The following is a 19943-nucleotide window of genomic DNA, read 5'->3' as shown; positions in this document are numbered from 1 at the left end:
ACTGGTAGGATAAACCTGTTTGCTGTACATAAGTGTGCTACCCATGTGTACACACATGCATATGTGTGTTGTGCTGACAGCCATAGTGAAGAGTGCACTATAGTAGATTAGCCAATGATGGTGGCTCACTGCTAAGAATCACCAGTCTGTTCCTGATATTTAAGAGAAGTTAGGATGGGTAAGTCCTCTCATCTACCTGTAAATCAAGTGGCTTCATTAACTGGTCATATTATATTTTCCTAAGGCTTAGATGAGATCAGCCATGGCTCAGAAAGAATAGCACTATTGATTTAGAAACAATTAGAGTTGAAAGAAAAGGCAATGGAGTTTTTCCTCTAGGGAGGCATGCATAAAGACCCAAATACAGACCTGCCACTGGGCACTGAGGAGAAAGGAAACCTGAAGGCTCCGTGCAGCACCCTGGGAAAGCTGGTCCTCATTCTGTCTTAGTTGTGTATGTTAAAATATCCTTCCACTATTTAAAATTAAAGTATCTAGGAATGATCACAGAAGTGTGTGTGTGTGGGGGGGGGCATCTGGAGAAATGGCTCAGCAGTTAAGGAACTTGCCTACAAAGTTGAAGGACCCAGGTTTGATGCCTCAGTGCCCATATAAAGCCAGATGCACAAAGTGGCACTTGCATCTGGAGTTCACATTGCAGTGGCTGATGGCCCTGTTACGCCCAGCCTGTCACTGTTTGAGGAGCTCAAGGAGAGTTTCAACTACACAGTGAGTTATAAGCCATCCTGGGCTACATGGCACCACACCAGAAAAAAAGGAGAATGTTGAAATTTAAACATTTATAGTTTGAACAAAGTTATTCAAGGGTAAAATTAGTTTTTTTTTTTTTGTTTTTGTTTTTAATTTTTTGAGATAGGGTTTCAGTCTAGCCCAGGCTGATCTGGAATTCACTATGTAGTCTCAGGGTGGACTCAAACTCTCAGTGATCCTCCTCCCTCTGCCTCTCAAGTGCTGGGGTTAGTATGCACCACCATGCCCAGCTTAAAATTAATTATTTTAACAAAATTGCTATTTTACTTCTAAATTCTGTATCAGTAGAACAAAATATGGTTCTACTAAACAGAGTTCAGGAACTGGAAGTATAGCTAATGGGGCTTAGGGATCGGTGGATTAAAGACTGATGTACTTGAATATTAATTAAACATCTACAAACCAGGCACAGATCTGGAATGGCAAATAGATCTCAGGAGAATGCAATATTCCAAGAGCACCTGCCCACTAGAGGGACTTGGACAAAATGCTGGCTAAACACTGATCAAAGCTCTGTGATGGACATTTAAAAGGCAAGTGTATAAAGATTTTATTAAGTCACAGAAGGTTTACTCTGCTGCTGAAAATTTTAATGAGAATGAATTATTTATATACAAATATGATGCTACTTTTGTACTGTTAAGGAAATAAAATTACCCCATTAAATACTACAAAATATTATTGTCAGCAACACTCACCAGGTCAGGAAATGATCTGACTGTTGTGATTCTTCCACCACAATTTTCATTGTGGTGGAAGAAGAAAGAAGGCTGGTAGCTCTGCATTTTTCCTTTGACCATGATCTATCTGCTATGCTATCCCTGGGATCAGTCTCTCCACTCCTATCTACTTTGTCTTAAAACCTACCAACCAAATGGTGGGCTGGAGAGATGGCTTAGTGGTTAAGGTACTTGCCTGCAAAGTTAAGGGACCCAGGTTCAATTCCCCAGGACCCATGTAAGCCAGATGCATAAGGTGGCATCTATGTCTAGACTTTGTTTGCAGTGGCTGGGGGCCCTGGAGTATCCATTCTTTCTTTCTCTCTCTCATATATATATATATATATATATATATATATATATATATATATATATATATATATGAAACCTACCAAATACTGACACACTCCACTTTTCCTTATTTTCCCCTGCTTCCTCTGGGGTTCCTGATAATAGGTACTGATCTATTTGTCAGCCATTCACTCCAATATTATTCTCAAGTTTATGTGGTGTTTCCTCTTCCATTAACCTGAGACCTACCAGTCAAAGTAGATTACTCCCTGAGCACCTGTTTCAGAGATTATCTCACAGGAGTGCTTGTGACCACGGCCACCTGAGTCATTGCATATAACTCTTTCAGTAAACTTCTAAAGGTTATATATATCACACATTTGAGTTACCATAGGCTAATTGACCTAGGAACAAGATGCAGAGTAACATCTCAAGATGTTCCCATCATATACATAGGTTGAAACCAATTGCTCTCCCTTTTCATGGGTATATTTCTATTGTCTTCTCATATGGTATCTTCCCAAAAATATATCTCAATAATATACTCCCAGGTGGTCAATAATATACCCCAGGGTAGCCATTATATAAGCAAGAAATTCCTGTATTTGTATGCGTGTGTATCTGTAATTCAGAGAACTGCTGGAAAAATCTCTCTGGAACAACTATTTTTTAAATATTTTATTTTGTTTTATCTTTTTAAAAAAAATATTTGATTTTATCTTTTGAAAGGTAGAGGTAGAGAGAAAGAATGAGTGAATGATTGGGCACACCAGGGCCTCTAGCCACTGTAAATGAACTCCAGAAGCATGTGCCATCTTGTGCATCTGGCTTATGTAGATACTAGGGAATTGAACCTGGGTCCTTGGACTTCTAAGACAAGCACCTTAACTGATAAGCCACCTCTCCAGCCTATGGAACAACTATTTTATAGTCTTGTCAGGCCTTTAAAAAGAAATCCTAGGAAGCACTTTTTCTTTTCAAAACTGAATTCGCCAACACAGATAATCTGAGATTGTATTCTGTACTTAATTTTGTGGTAATTCTTGATAAAGTAGTAAGGGTTGCCTTGTCTTTAAAGTATTTGGATGCCTTGTGGGGAAAAAAAAAAGTATTAAAGAATGTCTATTATTAAAACTGATGTGGGCCTTGAGAGATGGCTTAGAAGTTAAGGTGCTTGCTTGCAAATCCTAAGAATGCTTGTTCAAATCTCCGGGTCCCACATGTAGCCAGACACAAAAGGGACGCAAGCGTGCAATGTCAAACATGCACACAAGAGGGTACATGTGTCTGGAGTTCATCTATAGTGACTGAAAGGCCCTGGTGTGCCCATTCCCTCACTCGTTCTGTGGTGGTTTGATTCAGGTGGCCCCCATAAGCTTAGGTATTCTGAATGATGCTAGGTTCTCAGCTGATGAAGCTTTGAGAATTAACACCTTCTGAAGGCAGTGTTTTGTTAGGGGCAGGCTTATGGGTGTTATAGCCAGTTTTCCCATGCCAGTGTTTTGCACACTGTCTTGTTCCTGTTGTCCACTTATGTGGACCAGGGGGTGATGTCCACCCTCTACTCATGCCATCATTTTCCCTGCCATCGTGGAACTTCCCCCTCAAGCCTGTAAGCCAAATTAAATGTCTTTTTTTTTTTCCCTCCTACAAGCTGATCTTAGTTGGGTGATTTCTACCAGCAATGTGAAAATGACTGCAACACTTTCTTTCTCTCCCTCTATCTTTCTGTCTCTCTCCCCCTCTCTCTGACTCTCTCTCAAAAATAAAATTAAAAAAAAATTAAGTGAATGAAAGGTAAGCAACATAGGTTTACAGAGTTCAATGGAATTGTTTCAACAACCAAAAGTCAGAGTTACAAAAATATAAAGTTTAAAGATGAAACTTAGGCCAGGGCCTATGAGAATGGCTTGAGTGATACAGGTTCTGTCATGGAAGTGCATGTGCTTAGGCCCAGAACTCCAACACTCCTGTAAGACCAGCCACTACAGCGAGCAGCTGAAATCTCAGCACAGCTGCAGGCAAATAGGGAGGTGGAGACAAGAGAATCCCCAGGAAACTCGGGGGACTGGCTGGCCTGACAAATGGTTAAGACGACCCTTTCAAAGTGGTATAATAACCTCCTTGGGGTGCCATGACACACACATCCCCCACCAGCCCAACACCCACACAAAAATTCAGAACAAGGAACTAAACATTACATATTGCAAAACTACATGATGTGAGCTAACCGTTGGCAATGTTTGTTTCTGAGAATCTTTTGTGATTGTTGGTAGAGGCTGAAGTTTAAGCCAGGCCCAGAGTTAAGTAGTAAAATATATGAGGCAAGTCTTCTCCATATTGCATACTCAGTGTATTTTTATGGTACATAAAAGGCTGAGGGACTGTTGGGGTAAGATTCCAGAACACAGAATAAAATCTTAGAAATATCTCAGTGACTATGATAGAAGTCTTTGTGAAGGAGTCCCCTTCACAAGCCTGTCTCACTACCCTCCATAGGAACTTTCTGAGCTTGCAAAGCTTCATGGGATGATTTGCTGAAGGCAAAACCTCACTGACCTTGAAAGAATTCAACATCCAACAGAATTCCAGCAAAATAGCTCACCGGAGGCTCTGGTCAGATGAAAAACAATAAACAAATGCAACACTCCTGCCAAAGTTCTGCATTTTACAGTTTTGCTGTCATACTGGATTACTAAATGTGTTTGCTTAACACAGAAGTGGGAGAGTGTTCTGTGGAACCCAACAGCACTGGTACACATCAGCTGTTATTTATATGCGTTCATTAGTACAAAATATGTCTGCATACAGCAAGTGACAAGGATTTCATACTAAGGACAACAACAATGAGAAAAAAAAAAAACAAAAAACAGACCTCTGGATGATATAGCTCTGAGTGTAACAAGCAAAAGTTAAGAATAATCATTGCTATTTTGATGATGTAAAAGATTGACAAGGGCTGGAGGGATGGCTTAGCCATTAAGGTACTTGCCTGCAAAGACAAAGGACCCAGGTTCACCAGGACCCACTTAAGCCAGATGCACAAGGTGGCGCACACATCTGGAGTTCATTTGCAGTGGCTGGAGGTGCTAATGCACCTGTTCTCTCCCTCTCTTTCTCTCTCTGTAAATAAATGAATAAAAATAATTTGAGAAAAAGATTGACAAATGGGGTGAACTAAGACTGGTAAAATCGTATTTGAATCTCTGTAAAAACCACATAATTATTTGAAAGCTGAGAATTATACTTAGGAACAACAACAACAACAAAAAATCACTAAACAGGTTTTCCTTAAAGTAAATATAATTAGACACAGTTAAATGAACCTGAAGAGAGTCTACAGGGAAGTGGACAGAAGTAATTGATCGAAGGAGATCTAAAGAAACAATCTCATATTGGAAGAAACAAACACAACTAGAGGACACGGGCTGTAGCTACACACACACCTGCAACTGGAGACCGTGGATGACGTCAAATAGAGAATAAGGAAGAAGGAATATTTGAAGAGCAATTAGATAAGCATTTAATAACCAATAGAAGGGCTGGAGAGATGGCTTAGTGGTTAAGCGCTTGCCTGTGAAGCCAAAGGACCCCGGTTTGAGGCTCGGTTCCCCAGGTCCCACGTTAGCCAGATGCACAAGGGGGTGCATACCTCTGGAGTTCGTTTGCAGAGGCTGGAAGCCCTGGCGCGCCCATTCTGTCTCTCTCCCTCTATCTGTCTTTCTCTCTGTGTCTGTCGCTCTCAAATAAATAAATAATAAAAAAAATTAAAAAAAAAAAAAAACAATAGAAGAGCCAGGTTTGGTCACATGTGCCTTATGGCCAGTTCCCTGGAGCTTGAGACCTGAGGACCATGAGCTGCAGACCAACGTGAACCGGGATAAACGCAGGAAGACCTTGATTCAAATTTTTAGAAAAGGAAAGAAACTTGATAAGTATCAACCCAATTTCAAGAAATGTAACAAAATATTAAAAATAAACACAATACAATGAAAATCAAACTACTAAACCAAAACTAAATTAAGTTATAAAAATCAAAAGTATTTTGACAATAACTATGGAAATAACAGTCAATTGAAGGACATTTCTATCACATTGAGGATAAAATTATATTAGCATAAAAAACTCTCTCAAATGGGGGTTGCAGAGGTTTCTTGGTGGTTAAAGAGTTTGTTTGAAAGTCTGACTGTCTAGGTTCAATTCCCCAGTAATCATGTAAAGCCAGATGCAGAAAGTGGGGCATACATCTGAAATTCATTTGCAGTGCCAAAGGCCTGGTGTGCCCATATTCATTCATTAATTCCTCCTCTCTCACACTCTCTCTTCTCTCTCTCTCCCCTCACAAATAAATAAATAAAGATTTTAAAAATAAAATCTTGGTATCCAATGAAAACCTACATAAAATGAGGCTTATTTAGATGAATAATATTCTGTGGATGATTGAATCAACCAAAGGATACTAAAAAAATTCTACTGACTCAGAAATACTTAGCCCAAAAAGAAGCCCAAATGTATAAGAAACAGTTGGTTTCTTTGGAAAACAGACTTCTAACCCAGTCATTGTGATATTTGGTAAGATTTTATTCTGTGTTCTTTAATGTTACCCAAACAGTCCCTCAGCCTTTTATATGACATAAAAACACAATGAATATTGCCCATACAAATTCTAAAATTCTGAGTAAAGTCAGAATCTACTTCAAAAGCCATTCATTCATATGTGGTTATGCATGTGTGAACAAGCGTGTAATGGCCAGAAGTTGACATCAGGTATTTTCCTGTATTACTTTCCATTATATTTACTGAGGCAGTGTCTCTCACTTGAACCCAGAGCTCATCTATTCAACTAGTTTAGTTAGACACTTGGCTGTGGGGCTCCATTGCCACCTCCTAGATGATGTGGTTACAGGTACAGGCTGCCACATGCCCCTGGTATTGACGTGGATACTGGGGATCAGAAATCTGGTCCTCATCTTTGCATGGCAAGTGCATTCATCTGCTAACCTATCTCTTCAGCCTAATACATAATACTACAAATCTTACTTGGTATATACAGGCAATAAATAAATCCATAATCACTCACTTTACAAGATTCTTATAGCAACATTATTTTTAACCATATCCTTACACAGTGTAATTCTAAATAAGGAGGATGCTAGAAAAATAATTTCTTTCATTAATACAATGAAATAAATTATAATAACTAAAATTATGGAACTTGAAAAACACTGAGTTTTCAAGTAAATATCTTTTTTTTTTTTTTTCTGGTGCTAGGACTTAAACCCAGGGTCTTGTGCATTTTAATTACATAGTTGTATCAGAACACTAGTCATATTATATGGCCTAATGACTTCATTTTAAGTTGACTACCTCTAGAATGAGCCTATTCCAAATAAAGTCTTATTCTGATGTAGTTTTTGATCTTCTATTTCAACAAATGTCTTCTACAATACAATTCAACTCATAACAAACATCTACTTCAATTTATTTTAAATACAGATCTTGTCTATCCAAAATGGATGAGAATTTAGATGATTATTCAGAGGCCTGTAGGAGACTTGAAAATATGAAACTTATTTCTAAACATAGTATTACTATGAACTTGAAGCATAAAAAATCAAAATCTGGGCTGGAGAGATGGCTTAGCAGTTAAGCGCTTGCCTGTGAAGCCTAAGGACTCCGGTTCGAGGCTCTGTTCCCCAGGTCCCACGTTAGCCAGATGCACCAGGTTGTGCACGCATCTGGAGTTCGTTTGCAGAGGCTGGAAGCCCTGGCGTGCCCATTCTCTCTCTCTCCCTCTATCTGTCTTTCTCTCTGTGTCTGTCGCTCTCAAATAAATAAATAAATAAATAAATTTTAAAAAATCAAAATCTGACAGAGTAAAAAAAGGTATTTGCAAAAATTTAACTTTTTTGTTTTCAAATGAACATTGATTCAGAGCAAGATTGAATGACTTGTTTAAGGTCACTCTTAAATACTTAGTGGGAGACTATTTTAAAATCCTAGACATATATAATCCATATGTCCCTCCCCAAGATAACTGAAAACTCAAATTTTGTACATTTTTTTCAAATTATTTCTGGATAATTTCTAGAAAAATATCCTCTTTATCTGGTGTGTGATTGCTCACAATGTTATAGTTTAAGTAAAGAAAGGTGGATTAGAGAATTTCATTGTAAAGGTGAAAATCTGAGTGACATTTGTGAAACCATAAAGCCCATTACCATCTGACATACATAAGGGGGAACATTCTAAATGGGATCAGAATGAGCACCTTTGGAATTCAGCTTTTTAATGGACTGGGAAACTGTAGAGGAGTATTTTATTCTAATAGAGCATTTGAGGATGAATTTTGCACAGCTGGACAGTGATGGAAATCTAGATTAGTTGCCAAAGTCAGATTTCAGATGAATTTACAGTGCTTCACATTTGTTTCAAAAAGGCAATGGAATTTTGATTAATTAAGATTCCTAAGCAGGGAAACTTTACATAGTAATGTAGCACTTTTAATTTTCTCTTGCCTTCTTTTTTTTTTCCCCTTTTTATTCTGTCTTTCTTCTCTCCGTTTAAGTATTTCTTTCTTTCTTCTTCTTTTTTTTTTTTTTTTTTTTTTTTTTTTTTTGAGGTAGGGTCTCACTCTGGTCCAGGCTGACCTGGAATTAATGTCATCGCAGGGTGGCCTCGAACTCATGGCAATCTTCCTACCTTTGCTTCCTTAGTGCTGGGATTAAAGGCCTGAGCCACCACGCCAGGCTCGTTTATGTTTTTCAATGAAATCAATTTGTTCAAGAAAAAAGGACAGGGATGATGGCACCTGTGGCCCAGGGACATAAATCCCACAGTCCTGTTGAGATGTGAGCACTTTGGCATAACAAAAAGAAAGGACAAGAAAAAAGGAAGTTAGCAATGGGAAATGTTCATGTCCATATTCTGTGGAGAAACTTCCTGATCTTTCTGTGGGCATTAGAGATGATCTTACTGTTTGTTAGTGCTTCTGTTTTTGTTTTTGTTTTTTTTTTCTTTTCTTGACCACTGAACCCTGAAAGGCAAAATTAGCAGATGAATTGAGGGACTAAAACATCTACCTAGGGACACATAAGATGCACAAGGAGGTGCAGGTGTGTGGAGTTTGTTTGTAGTGGCTGGAGGAGGCCCTGGCATGCCTATACTCTCTCTCTCTCTCTCTCTCTCTCTCTCTCTCCCTCTCTCTCTCTCTCTCTCTCTCTCTCTCTCTCTCTCTCTCTCTCTCTCTCCTCTTTCTCTCTGTTTCTCAAATAAATAAATATAAAGTTTTTAAAAAGAATTAATACTGTGTCATTAGCCAGGAGATGAAAACTTTATTGGAAATATGGGCCCAGTTTCATTCACCTCATAAAAACTGGGGGCCACAGAAACCCAATTCACTAGTTAATGTTGAATTGTCTAGAATGTCCAATCAATGCATCCTTAGAACATATTTATATTTTATGCAAGTGCACAAGATGCTCCATTTTTATTTTATTTTTAAAATACTTTATATTTATTTATTTAGTTGACAGAGAAAGAGAGAGAGAGAGAGAATGGGTGCACCAAGGATGCACCCTTATGCATCTGTCTTATGTGGGTACTAGTAAATCAAACCTGGGTCCTTTATAGGCTTCATAGGCAATTATATTAATGGCCAAATCATCTCTCCAGCCCTCCATTTTTGTTTTCTCCTTGGTTTGTGAAATAGGGTTACTGAATCCTATAACTCCAGGATCATGATATGGGATTTCCAGGCAAATAGTCTGCCTTAACTGCAACAGTGAAATATTAGTCTAATTTTCCCTTTGGGTAGCAGTTGACTGAGATAATCCTGTTCAGGAGTAATGATGCATTTGGAGAAAGTATATATTAAAATATATTTGATCGATACTTTAAATACTGCTTGCACATAAAGGCCTCATTGAGGAGATAAGACTTTTGGTATGTTAACTAAAAGTGATGCCTTGAAGATATAAACCACATCTTCAACAATATACATTTAATCAGTACCTGTGAGATGCAAAATAATACATCTGTTTAATATCATATCATTCTTGTGTAGACTGCTTTTGCATTTTAATCACAGAGAAGTCTGTGAGCTGTACGTTCATATTTGTGATGATTCCATATCCGTTAAGTTGCATACACATGTACATACTTATTTCATGGTGTTTTTGTTCTTATGCTGCTAAATATGCAAAGATGATTGGCAAAATTTTTAAACTAGCTTGGAATTAAAATGGTGTCATGAGGAAAATAAGTGTCATGTTTTAAAATTGCTAATATTTGTATCAGATCCTGATTCATAAAAATTTGATTATTAAGGAATTTGTATTACATATCTATTTATTTTATTAAACATTTTACAGTTTCATCTCCCCTTCTCCTGTTCTCCTGGTGCAAAATCAAGACTTTAATATGTCAAAGAGTGCCTTTTCCTCCCTCTCTTCTTGCCATTGAACTTCTCTGGCTTTCTGGCCAACTTAGGCAAAAAGCTTTGACAGAGATTCCAACATTTAACTCTGGAATTGTCTTGTGAAGAAAGCAGTTGGCATTTCAACCAATTGTCTTGAAACACATGGAGTGGTTTCATAAGGATGCTTTGCAAGAACCATTTGAAAACTGGTAAAAATAACAAAATTGACTTGTATACTATTGTTTTGGTACCACAAGTTTTCAAAGATTTATCTGAAAATATTTTTCCCTCTATTTCCACATTATTTCACCATTTTTTTTTATTGGCTTATAGTTTCTAAATCTTCCATGGATCCTTTGAATGTAGACTAGGGAACAAATTCACAATAAATTTGCCCAGTCCACTTTTGCATGAAGTCTCTGCAGGACGAAAGGGCCCTGTTTTATGTTGTGGATAAGGACAAGAAGTAAGGTGAGGAGACATACAGAGGATATTTTTTTTTTTTTTTTGAGAGCAATATTAAAGAACTTAAATGCAGTATTAGATCCTAGGAAGTAAATTTAGTAAACCTTTTCCAACCTCCAAGCTGCATTGCATAAGCCAAATGCCAACAGAACAGTGACATTTTAAATTACTGGCACAACCGAAGCAGAGATCAGACAGCTCCAACTTAAAGCAAACACTGACAAGAAATCCTACAGAAATGACTTTGGTGTCTGGTCAACTTAACATAACATGACATATTGTAAAATGAGTTTTTTTCTTTTCAGGCTGAATCATCTATAAAAGTTTAACTGCTAGTGAAAATAAAAGCTGAAAAGCTGTAGTGTTTGGATTAATGGATAAAATATTTTCTAACCCTGCAAGAGAAATAATGGGAAAGTTTGTTAAAAGATATTAATATTTATAGTAATGCTAATGAGAAAACAAAATAGAGCAGAGTTGGGTGATATGAATAAACTAATGCAAGCCTTTTACGTGGAGAGATTTTTATGTTTTGTTTGAAATATCTTGTGGAAATAAAAAATAGATCATGAGGAATTTTGAATCATATTTCCAATATTAAAATGTAATATGTTTCCATCCTTTCCTGTCTCATATACTTTCCTTTGTGGGCTTCATTTAAACTGTCCAAAAGAGGAAATGCCAATCCCTTTTAAACAATATTAAATTTATACAAATGTATATAATTTTCAGTTTACGTACAGAGTAGTTTCTCAGGCCATACTTAAAATGTATTCTTTAAAAAATGCTTTAGCAGTTATGATGTGAAATGCACAATTCTTTTCTAGATCTCCTGTTTTCTAGTTCTAAATTTTTACATAATTTAATGTTCCTCTACAAAGCATCACAGATTTTGCTGCTTACATTTGAATGAACTAGTAGGATGATCTATATCATGACTTATGCTTCCAAAACAGTTATTTTCTCTTCATCTACTTATGAAAACAGTAAGAGATCAGGGTAGAGTGTCAGAGAGGTGTCATTACATGTAGTATTTTAAACATCTTTCCATCCATGGCCCTATTTTTTGGAGACCATTGAATGGAATTAGTTTTCCTCTTCTCTTCCATGAGAAACTTCATGTATATATGAGCCATCTATCATCAGATCTCATTACAAGTGTTCAAATTTCTTGAAAAGATGGGATATAGCAAGTTAGCAAAAAGCCAGTGGGTTCCAAAGAGAGATTAATTGATTGGCATAAAGGAGTATATTTTCCTTAAAAGTCATCAGGTATTCCATCCACTAACCTTAGCCTCAAAGACAGCATCTCCTTGAGCTTCCTAAACCAACTAAACAGAAACTGATAGCATTAGTGATCAAAACTTACTAGTTTTAGCTATTCAGCTGCCTGCTCAATCCTCATGGTAGGAAGATAGAATTCTTAGAAGCTGTTTTTTTGTTTGTTTGTTTGTTTGTTTGTATTGTTTGTCTCACTGCATTCACACAGTTGGTTTATAAATTTTATGGATGTGCTGTGTTGGGCAGAACCCTGTTTAGGACTATAGAGCTTCTGAGTGGATAAATTGCTTTCCATGCATTATTATCCAGCAGAATAAAATGAGTTTTAATAGGCTTAAGTGATTTGCCTAAGGCACACAATTAATATGTGGCTGACACTCAAAATCATGTCCTTCCTTCTGTTCTAATTGTTCTATAAATATGTATGTATTGATTTACTTTCTACTCACCCTGATGAGGAATCGACTGAAATCTTAAAATATAGTCATCTTTACTTTTGGGAAGGCTGAGATGACAAATTTGTTGCAGGATGGGTCTACATACTGCATTTTACTTCCATGAGTGTTCTTTACTCAATGACAAGATTTGGGGCAGCCAGTTCAGGCCCTATTATTAGAACAGTAACAAAGATCAAGTTTACTCACTACCCCTGAGCACTTGTACTAGGCTAACATTATTTTGTTGAAAAATCACTGTAGTTTATCAGTCTGTATTCACTGAAAAATAGAGGAGTACATTATAACTTTCTCATATATATTATATTACATATTTTATTCTTATTTTCCATTAGCATCTGCTGACCCCCTTTTACCCTTCCCTCTGGTTGTTTTCCTATTCTCAAATAGTCCACATGCAGTTTCAAGTCTTGTATTTTTAGAGTAGATTCCAAATATGAGAGGAAATATGTGACACATGTCTCTTTAGCCCATCATTTCATTTGTCACAGTGATCTCCAGTTCCATCCATTTTCCTGCAAATGGCATGATTTCACTTTTCTTTCAGACTGAATGAAACTTCATTATATAGATAAACCATGTTTCCCTTATCCAGCGTGTGTGTGTGTGTGTGTGTGTGTGTGTGTGGTGTAGTATACATGGTGTCTGCTCTCATACATGCCCTTGCAGTGCCCCATGCACTTAGCTGCTGTAGGTGGGGGGGAGGGGGGGGTTGGCATTCAGTGGCTGGAGTCAAACATCAATTGGACCATTCCATTAGTCATCTAAGGCCAATAGTTTTCATCATGTAACCGGATTAATGTTCCAAAATTCTCCAAATAGGAATTCTTACTCCATTTTATAGAAAAAAAAAAAGAAAGAAAGAAAGAAAGAAACAGAGAAATAAAGGTAAATCATATTTGTGATTTTAAGTGCTAAAAATTCTTACAACACATATTTGGCTACCTAGAATATTTGATTGAGCACGATCAAGTGGAGAGATGTTGTTAATGCATATGCATGTTTAATGAATAATAATCGGCTGGTTTGTATATGCCACTTAGAACAACTGGCATTGTTACCATTCTGTAAGCTGAATTTATTTTCATACATTTCATTAAGTGCACATATATAGAAACCCTTTTGCTTCATTTGCACCTGTTGAGAAGGCTCCTGTTTGATGCAAGATATGTTGATTTCTCAAATTAAATAAGAACAGATCCATGAATATTGTCTTTCAGGGATAGGAGAAAGAGAACAAGGGGAACAGCTGGTCCACTGTGACAGAATAAGGAAGATGTTTGTTACCTGGTGGCTCAAAACATGAATCTAAATTTTTCTTTCTGCTCTAGGAAAAACAAACAAAACAGAAACCAAACTCCTCTACACAAATCAATTTTTTGAGCCTATTTTCTTATTCTAGACTTTAGTGCAATATGTTTTGTTATGTTTACATAAAAAATGTAATAGGTGAGTCCCTTTTCTTTCTAGGATGGAAAACAATATTTAAGAAATGTCTCTTGGCATATTTATATCATCAATGTCAAATGTTTATTTAAACACTTTCTGGAAAGTCTCCAGATGCTCAGTACCATGATTGTTTAAAAATACTTCTTATTAAGAATTGAACAAAAAGGCTGAGGAGATTGTTCAGTGGTAGAATATGCTTGCTTGTAAAGTTTAGCATCTTGGGTTTGAGTCCACAGTGCCCATGTAAAGCCAGATGCACAAAGTGGTGCATGCATCTGGATTTTTGTCTATAGTGGCAAAAAGGCCCTGGTGCACCCATACTCACTCTCTCTGTTTCTCTTTCTTTCAAGTAAGCTAGTAAATAAATATTGTTTAAAAAAAGAATTTGCAAGAAAAATAATTTAGCAAAGTCAAAAAACTAAGCACATTGGGAGACTGGGTTTATTGACACCAAAATATCATACAGAGCATTAAGGCTAAAAAATGGCATTATGAAAGTACCGATTTGAGGAAAAAAATATCATAGTAGTGGGTGAGACTAATGTTCCTTAAATGAAGGGTGAGGTGAGTTAAGTGATAATGACACATCAATACTGGAGACAAGTAATGCCGCTGTGACACAGAAAGTGGGGTGCTCATCCTCACCTCCCAGTGCTGCTTAGAAATTAATAAGCAGGTACAGATCAGGCTATAGATACAGCTGAGAGTGCGTCTTGTATATAAATAAGGGTACTAGGAATAAAGGGTTTATCCTTTTCAGCAAAGTATATTTCACATTGTTATAGCAAAGATAGTAGATATTAAAATTTAAGGTGGGAAACATTAATTTTTGCTCATCATTTTTAGTGGTTTCCGTAGATTGTGGCAGGAAGAGCAGGGCAGATCTGCACACATCACAGTGGATAGGAAATAGAGCGGAGATGTAATAATAAGGGGCCAGAGCATGATACAGGGGTTTGTCTCTGGTGATCTCCTTCACGCAGCCAGGCCTGGTCTTCCACACACCCATTAGTTCTCGAAGGCCTATTCAATTCTGAACTCATCATGTGACTGAACCATGCATTAGGAAAGAGCCCTCACCATCTGACCCTCCCTGGAAATTCCTTCACATTCAGAAATATGCTATGTTCTTATATTCTTCTTGGCGTTCTCTATCCCACCACCAAGTTGACACATTATTTTCTTTTAAAGCTGGAAACGTTTTTTAAAATATTTTATTTTTATTTATTTGAGAGAAACAGACAGAGAGAGAAAGAGGGAGAGAGTGAGAGAGTGAGAGAATGGGAGCACCAGGGCCTGCAGCCCCTGCAAACGAACTCCAGATGCGTGCACCCCCTTGTGCATCTGGCTAACCTGGGCCCTGGGGAACGGAGCCTCGAACCGGGGTCCTTAGGCTTCACAGGCAAGTGCTTAACCACTAAGCCATCTCTCCAGCCCTAAAGCTGGAAACTTTAACATATGAGCATACTGTGAATTGATGATATTCCAGTCCCTTCATCCTCTCTTGTCCCCTTTTCCTGCTCCACTCAGGACCCTCCTCTTTCAAGGTATTCCTTCTTCTGTTTTGCTATCTCGTTCCTTTTCTGCACCTCCATCTTCCACGTGAAAATGTTGATGGGATGAGAATAGCACAGGCTTGTGGGGTATCTGCATTAATTCACCAACCAGTCCATGTCAGGAGCAGTCCTCTAAATGACTCCTTCCCACCCTGTGGCTCTTACGTTCTTTCCAACCCTATTCCTCAAACCTTGTCTAAACCTTGGAAGGTAAGGTGTGATTGATATCTCATTTAGTGTTGAGCTCCTGAAAGTCTCTTATTGTGTTGTTTTTATTTTATTTTTTTTTTTCCACTTTGATGAGTTTTGAGTTGCCTCAGTATCTATCACCATCTCCACAGAGAAGCTTCTCTGGGTAGCAGTGAGAGCAGCACTCATATTCATTCTACGGACTTCCTCTGCAATTCTCCCAGGGCCCCAAAGGGTGTGAGAGAAGCGAGTTTTCCAGTGCTAAGCCCTGGGCTTCGTCTTCTTCTTGCCATTTTGATAAGTCCTGGCTCTCCCTATTATTTATTGCCATCTATGCAAAAGTGAGAATGACATTAACTAACCAAAGGCATAAGTATTTAGCAGGTATTTTGATGGGCCTATGTATCCATTTAGCTTAAGATTAGTGATAGTTACCCTCGAGCATCTATGTCCTTCTAAGTCCTTGGCTTTTGACTGGGTTTTCAGTACCAGATACAATAAGATTCTCTTCTGCTGAGTGGAGCACATATCCAATCAGACAGCAGTTGATTACCCTCATAATTTATGTGCCAGCTCTTACACCTATAGTTACATCTTGCCTAGCTGGCTGATTTTTTAGCTTGCCTGCACTGTTTGTTCAGACTACTGATAACCTTTTTCACTAGCAGCCCACACAGTGCTTTCTAGCACGGCAATTGCTCACCAACATGAGATGGCTTCCATTTCATTAAAGCTTGATTTCCCAATGTGCTACATTGGTCGTCTGTGGTGTCTACAATAATATGGTCTTACCATCTAGTGCTGGTGGATAACCAAGTGCTTTAGCAATGGCCTGCATTTTTCTGGGAGCCTCTTGGGTCTCCATAACCAATAGGTTACTGTGGGGGTTGACCCATCTCCAGCAGTGTATCTCTCTCTCTCTCTCTCTTCCTGTCTCTCTCTAACACACACACACATACACAATCTATTCAAAAAGTATGTTTCTATAGTACTTATCAATACTGTTTTTTTTGTAGCCCTCACCCTATCTCTCCCTCCACTTTCCCTGGCCCCATTATCATAAGAATAAAATCAGACAACATGTTCATATATAATAACAGAAAAGAATAAACATTTTTTGAGAAAATAAAATATGTAAGACCTTCCATGCAGAGATTAGGCATCAATTGATATAGCCAGAAAGAGAGTATTATTGGCAATCTGAAATCATGAATCAGATGGGATTCTGCATATATATGTGTGTGTGTGTGTGTGTGTGTGTGTGTGTGTGTGTGTGTGTGTGTGTGTTGTGTATGTATATGTATATGTACCAGCTGAATATAGGATGTGGCAATTATGTCTTGCCAGAAGACATGGAAAAGAGCGAGAAGGATTACAATGAATATAGGACAATGAAAACTCATGCAGTGTTAAAATTTGAAAGCTTAGTTCTGAAAGCACTATCTTTTCAGTAACATTGTGATAGAAATTTTAACCTCTTATACTAAATAATGCCTTAGAGATTCAAAAGATAACACAACTTAAAAGCATAAGTGTGTTCAATTGAGGGATAAAGATTAGATTTCTATGTAGCATGGCTCATAAACATAATTTTAGCATATCCATGAAATATACACTTATTTGTTTTTAGTTCTTGATGGTAGCAGTCAGGATGGTTCAATGATCAAGTGCATAGAGCTAACATCATGTGGTTGAAAACACTTGTCACTAGTTGGAAGTTCTGAGGGATTACTAATCAATTTCCTAGGCTTATTGAGACTCATTTTTTTGGGTGATGACTCAAATTCTTTTGAGGGTAAAATGAATAACTCCAATGTCAGGTCCTATCGACCTGTTGCCAAAGAATCTTTGATAAACCCTGACAGCATCATAGATTGCACCTTAAAGCTAGTGGTGTGAACCTCTCTATTGAACTCCTCTGAATTCCCCATTATTCCATATCCCTGTATTCAGCAGTAACTTCCCCCCCCCATTTTCAGAAATAATGTGATTCTATTAACACCACAAAGAAAATGCCAGTTTTGGCAAACTCAGTATTAACTAATTAATGGAAGTTATTACATTTGCAAAGCTCGTGTATAAGGTAGTTGGTGTGAAAGTGTTATCATAGTCCCATTTTCAGGATTAGAGTGAGAACTATTGGGATTTGTTTTCCAATTAAGCTCAGCAAAGATAAATTGACAGAGTATATAATTTTATATAGTTCTGTTTCTTAAAATTTTGAATCACGTGTCTAAGATATTTCTTGGAATGTTATGAACATCCGACTTGGAATGCTTTGAAAAACATCACAAATAAGTTGTCAATGTCCATTACTATTTTTACCAGTTAAAAATGAGTAATTTCCTGACAATGTATTCAATTATTTTATATTCAAAACAATTTTTAAAATAGTAAAGTTTGTCTTGCATAGACTATATTCCTGTTTGTATTTTTTTTTTGTTGTTGTTCAAAATCTTTGAGTTGGTTCTTGGTGATTTACAATGTTGCTGTTGTTCATGAGATTTGTTTTGTGCTTTGGCCTAGATCCCAGCAAAATACTGGAATAATCCTTAGGAAAATAATATGGAAAATAAAGTTGATATGGGAACGTATGGGTAAAGAATGTCAGGGTGAAAGATGAGGAAAATACACGACCAGAATGTAGTTTTTTTGTTATACTTGTGAGATAATGCTTCCATACAATTGGATTCTTTATAAAATAATTCTTTCAGTTAATGTGCACTGTATGTTTGTACTGTGTTATGATAGAATATAGGATAAAGTAGGTAATAGTGATCAAATGCATTAATCTTTAATGTTCTGGTACATTCAAGTATTGCAAAGTGCTTCATATGTTTTTCTTACAATAGGAACTATGGCACACATAAATTGTTTTCTTTATTTTAGATATTAGGGAGCTGAGATTCTCAAGTTAATTTCCCAATGTCCAAGTCTCTTGTGAATGTACATTAGGATCATAATTTTTATCTAAATATGTTGGCTTCAGAGTCCAAGCCATTTATAATTATACAAAATACTTGGCCATAAGAATACTTTGTAAAAACACATAATACATGATATAAAGTGAACTCATTTGTACTTGCTCTCCTTTTATCAGGTTTAAATTTCATATGATTTTGTTGCATTTTGTGATTCCCATGGCACATGCCTTGCCCTCCTTTTCCAGGAGGTAGTATGCACAGTGATATGTTTAACATAGCCAAGAAGAATTTTACAGATAACATTTGCTAAATTCATTTGACTTAAAAAAAAATCCTTCTTTCATCTTTTTAACATTTAATATATAGTAATACGTTGTTTGAGAAATAGTAACAAACCAAGATAAGGATTCATAAATTATTGTCAAGTTGTTTTATTATGTCCTTCTAGTTAGAAAAGGGGAGATTTTATTGAATTATAATATTTTGGATTCTGTCTGCTCTTTTACTTCTTTTGAATGAAAAGCGCAGTTGTCTTAGAAGTTACTTCACTCTGTGTTCTTCATTTGAGGTGCTGTCACTGGGATGGACTATCCATGAAGTGGTTCTAATTTTTGGAAAATCACATAAGTTACAACTCTTGATCTTTCCTAAAGTTCCAAGTGGACACAAATGACCATTAAATGGGCAATAAAGGTCCATTTCACTCATAATTTATCAGAACCGTACAGTGCTTTCGCTTAGTCACGTGTTCTCCAAAAAATGCCGTGGGAAGTAAATGTCACCAGTAGGATTATTTTTCTAGTCTTAGCTTTAAGTTAAGCATTCTATTATTCATAATATCACCTTTTGGAAAAGAGTTCAGACATTTGCAATATTGTTCAAATATATTAAGGGCATTGGAATGCTTTAGGGAATAATGGCTATTACTTATATCTATTATGTTGATAAGAACAAACAGAATATTCCAGACACAATAACCTAAAACTTAGTTAGAATTTTAAATGATTTATAGAAAGACACGTAGAGCTATAAACTGTTATAGCAAGATTTATTTCTCTGCCATATGCTCTGAACAATGCATTGACTCTCAGAAAATTTAACTGAATCTATAAGAACTAAGTTCTTTTCTGGAAGGATAGCAGCGTAGTTTTTGACAATTTTTGGACTTTTGGACTGTTGCTTTACAAACTGGAACAAGAATCTCACCAATGAGCAGCAGTAAGAATTGTACTGTGTTATAGTTGTAATGACCACATGGAACCACTGCTTGATTAGGGTCAAAGAATTATATAATCAATGGGCTGGAGAGATGACTTGGTGGTTAAGCGCTTGCCTGTGAAGCCTAAGAACCCCAGTTCGAGGCTCTATTCCCCAGGACTCACATTAGTCAGATGCACAAGGGGGCACACGCATCTGGAGTTCAT

The 19943-nt window shown here is 37.0% G+C and overlaps 1 protein-coding gene across 2 annotated transcripts in view; it reads left to right on the top strand.

Moving 5' to 3' along the window:
- Gpc5 (glypican 5) overlaps nt 1-19943 on the top strand; it is a 1425487-nt gene that overhangs the window by 724911 nt on the left and 680633 nt on the right. The window lies entirely within an intron of this gene.

This window comes from Jaculus jaculus, chromosome 3 (assembly GCF_020740685.1).
Source record: "Jaculus jaculus isolate mJacJac1 chromosome 3, mJacJac1.mat.Y.cur, whole genome shotgun sequence".
Lineage (NCBI taxonomy): Eukaryota > Metazoa > Chordata > Mammalia > Rodentia > Dipodidae > Jaculus > Jaculus jaculus.
The sequence above is the reverse complement of the archived record's forward strand: the minus strand, read 5'-3'. Positions and strand labels throughout refer to the sequence as shown.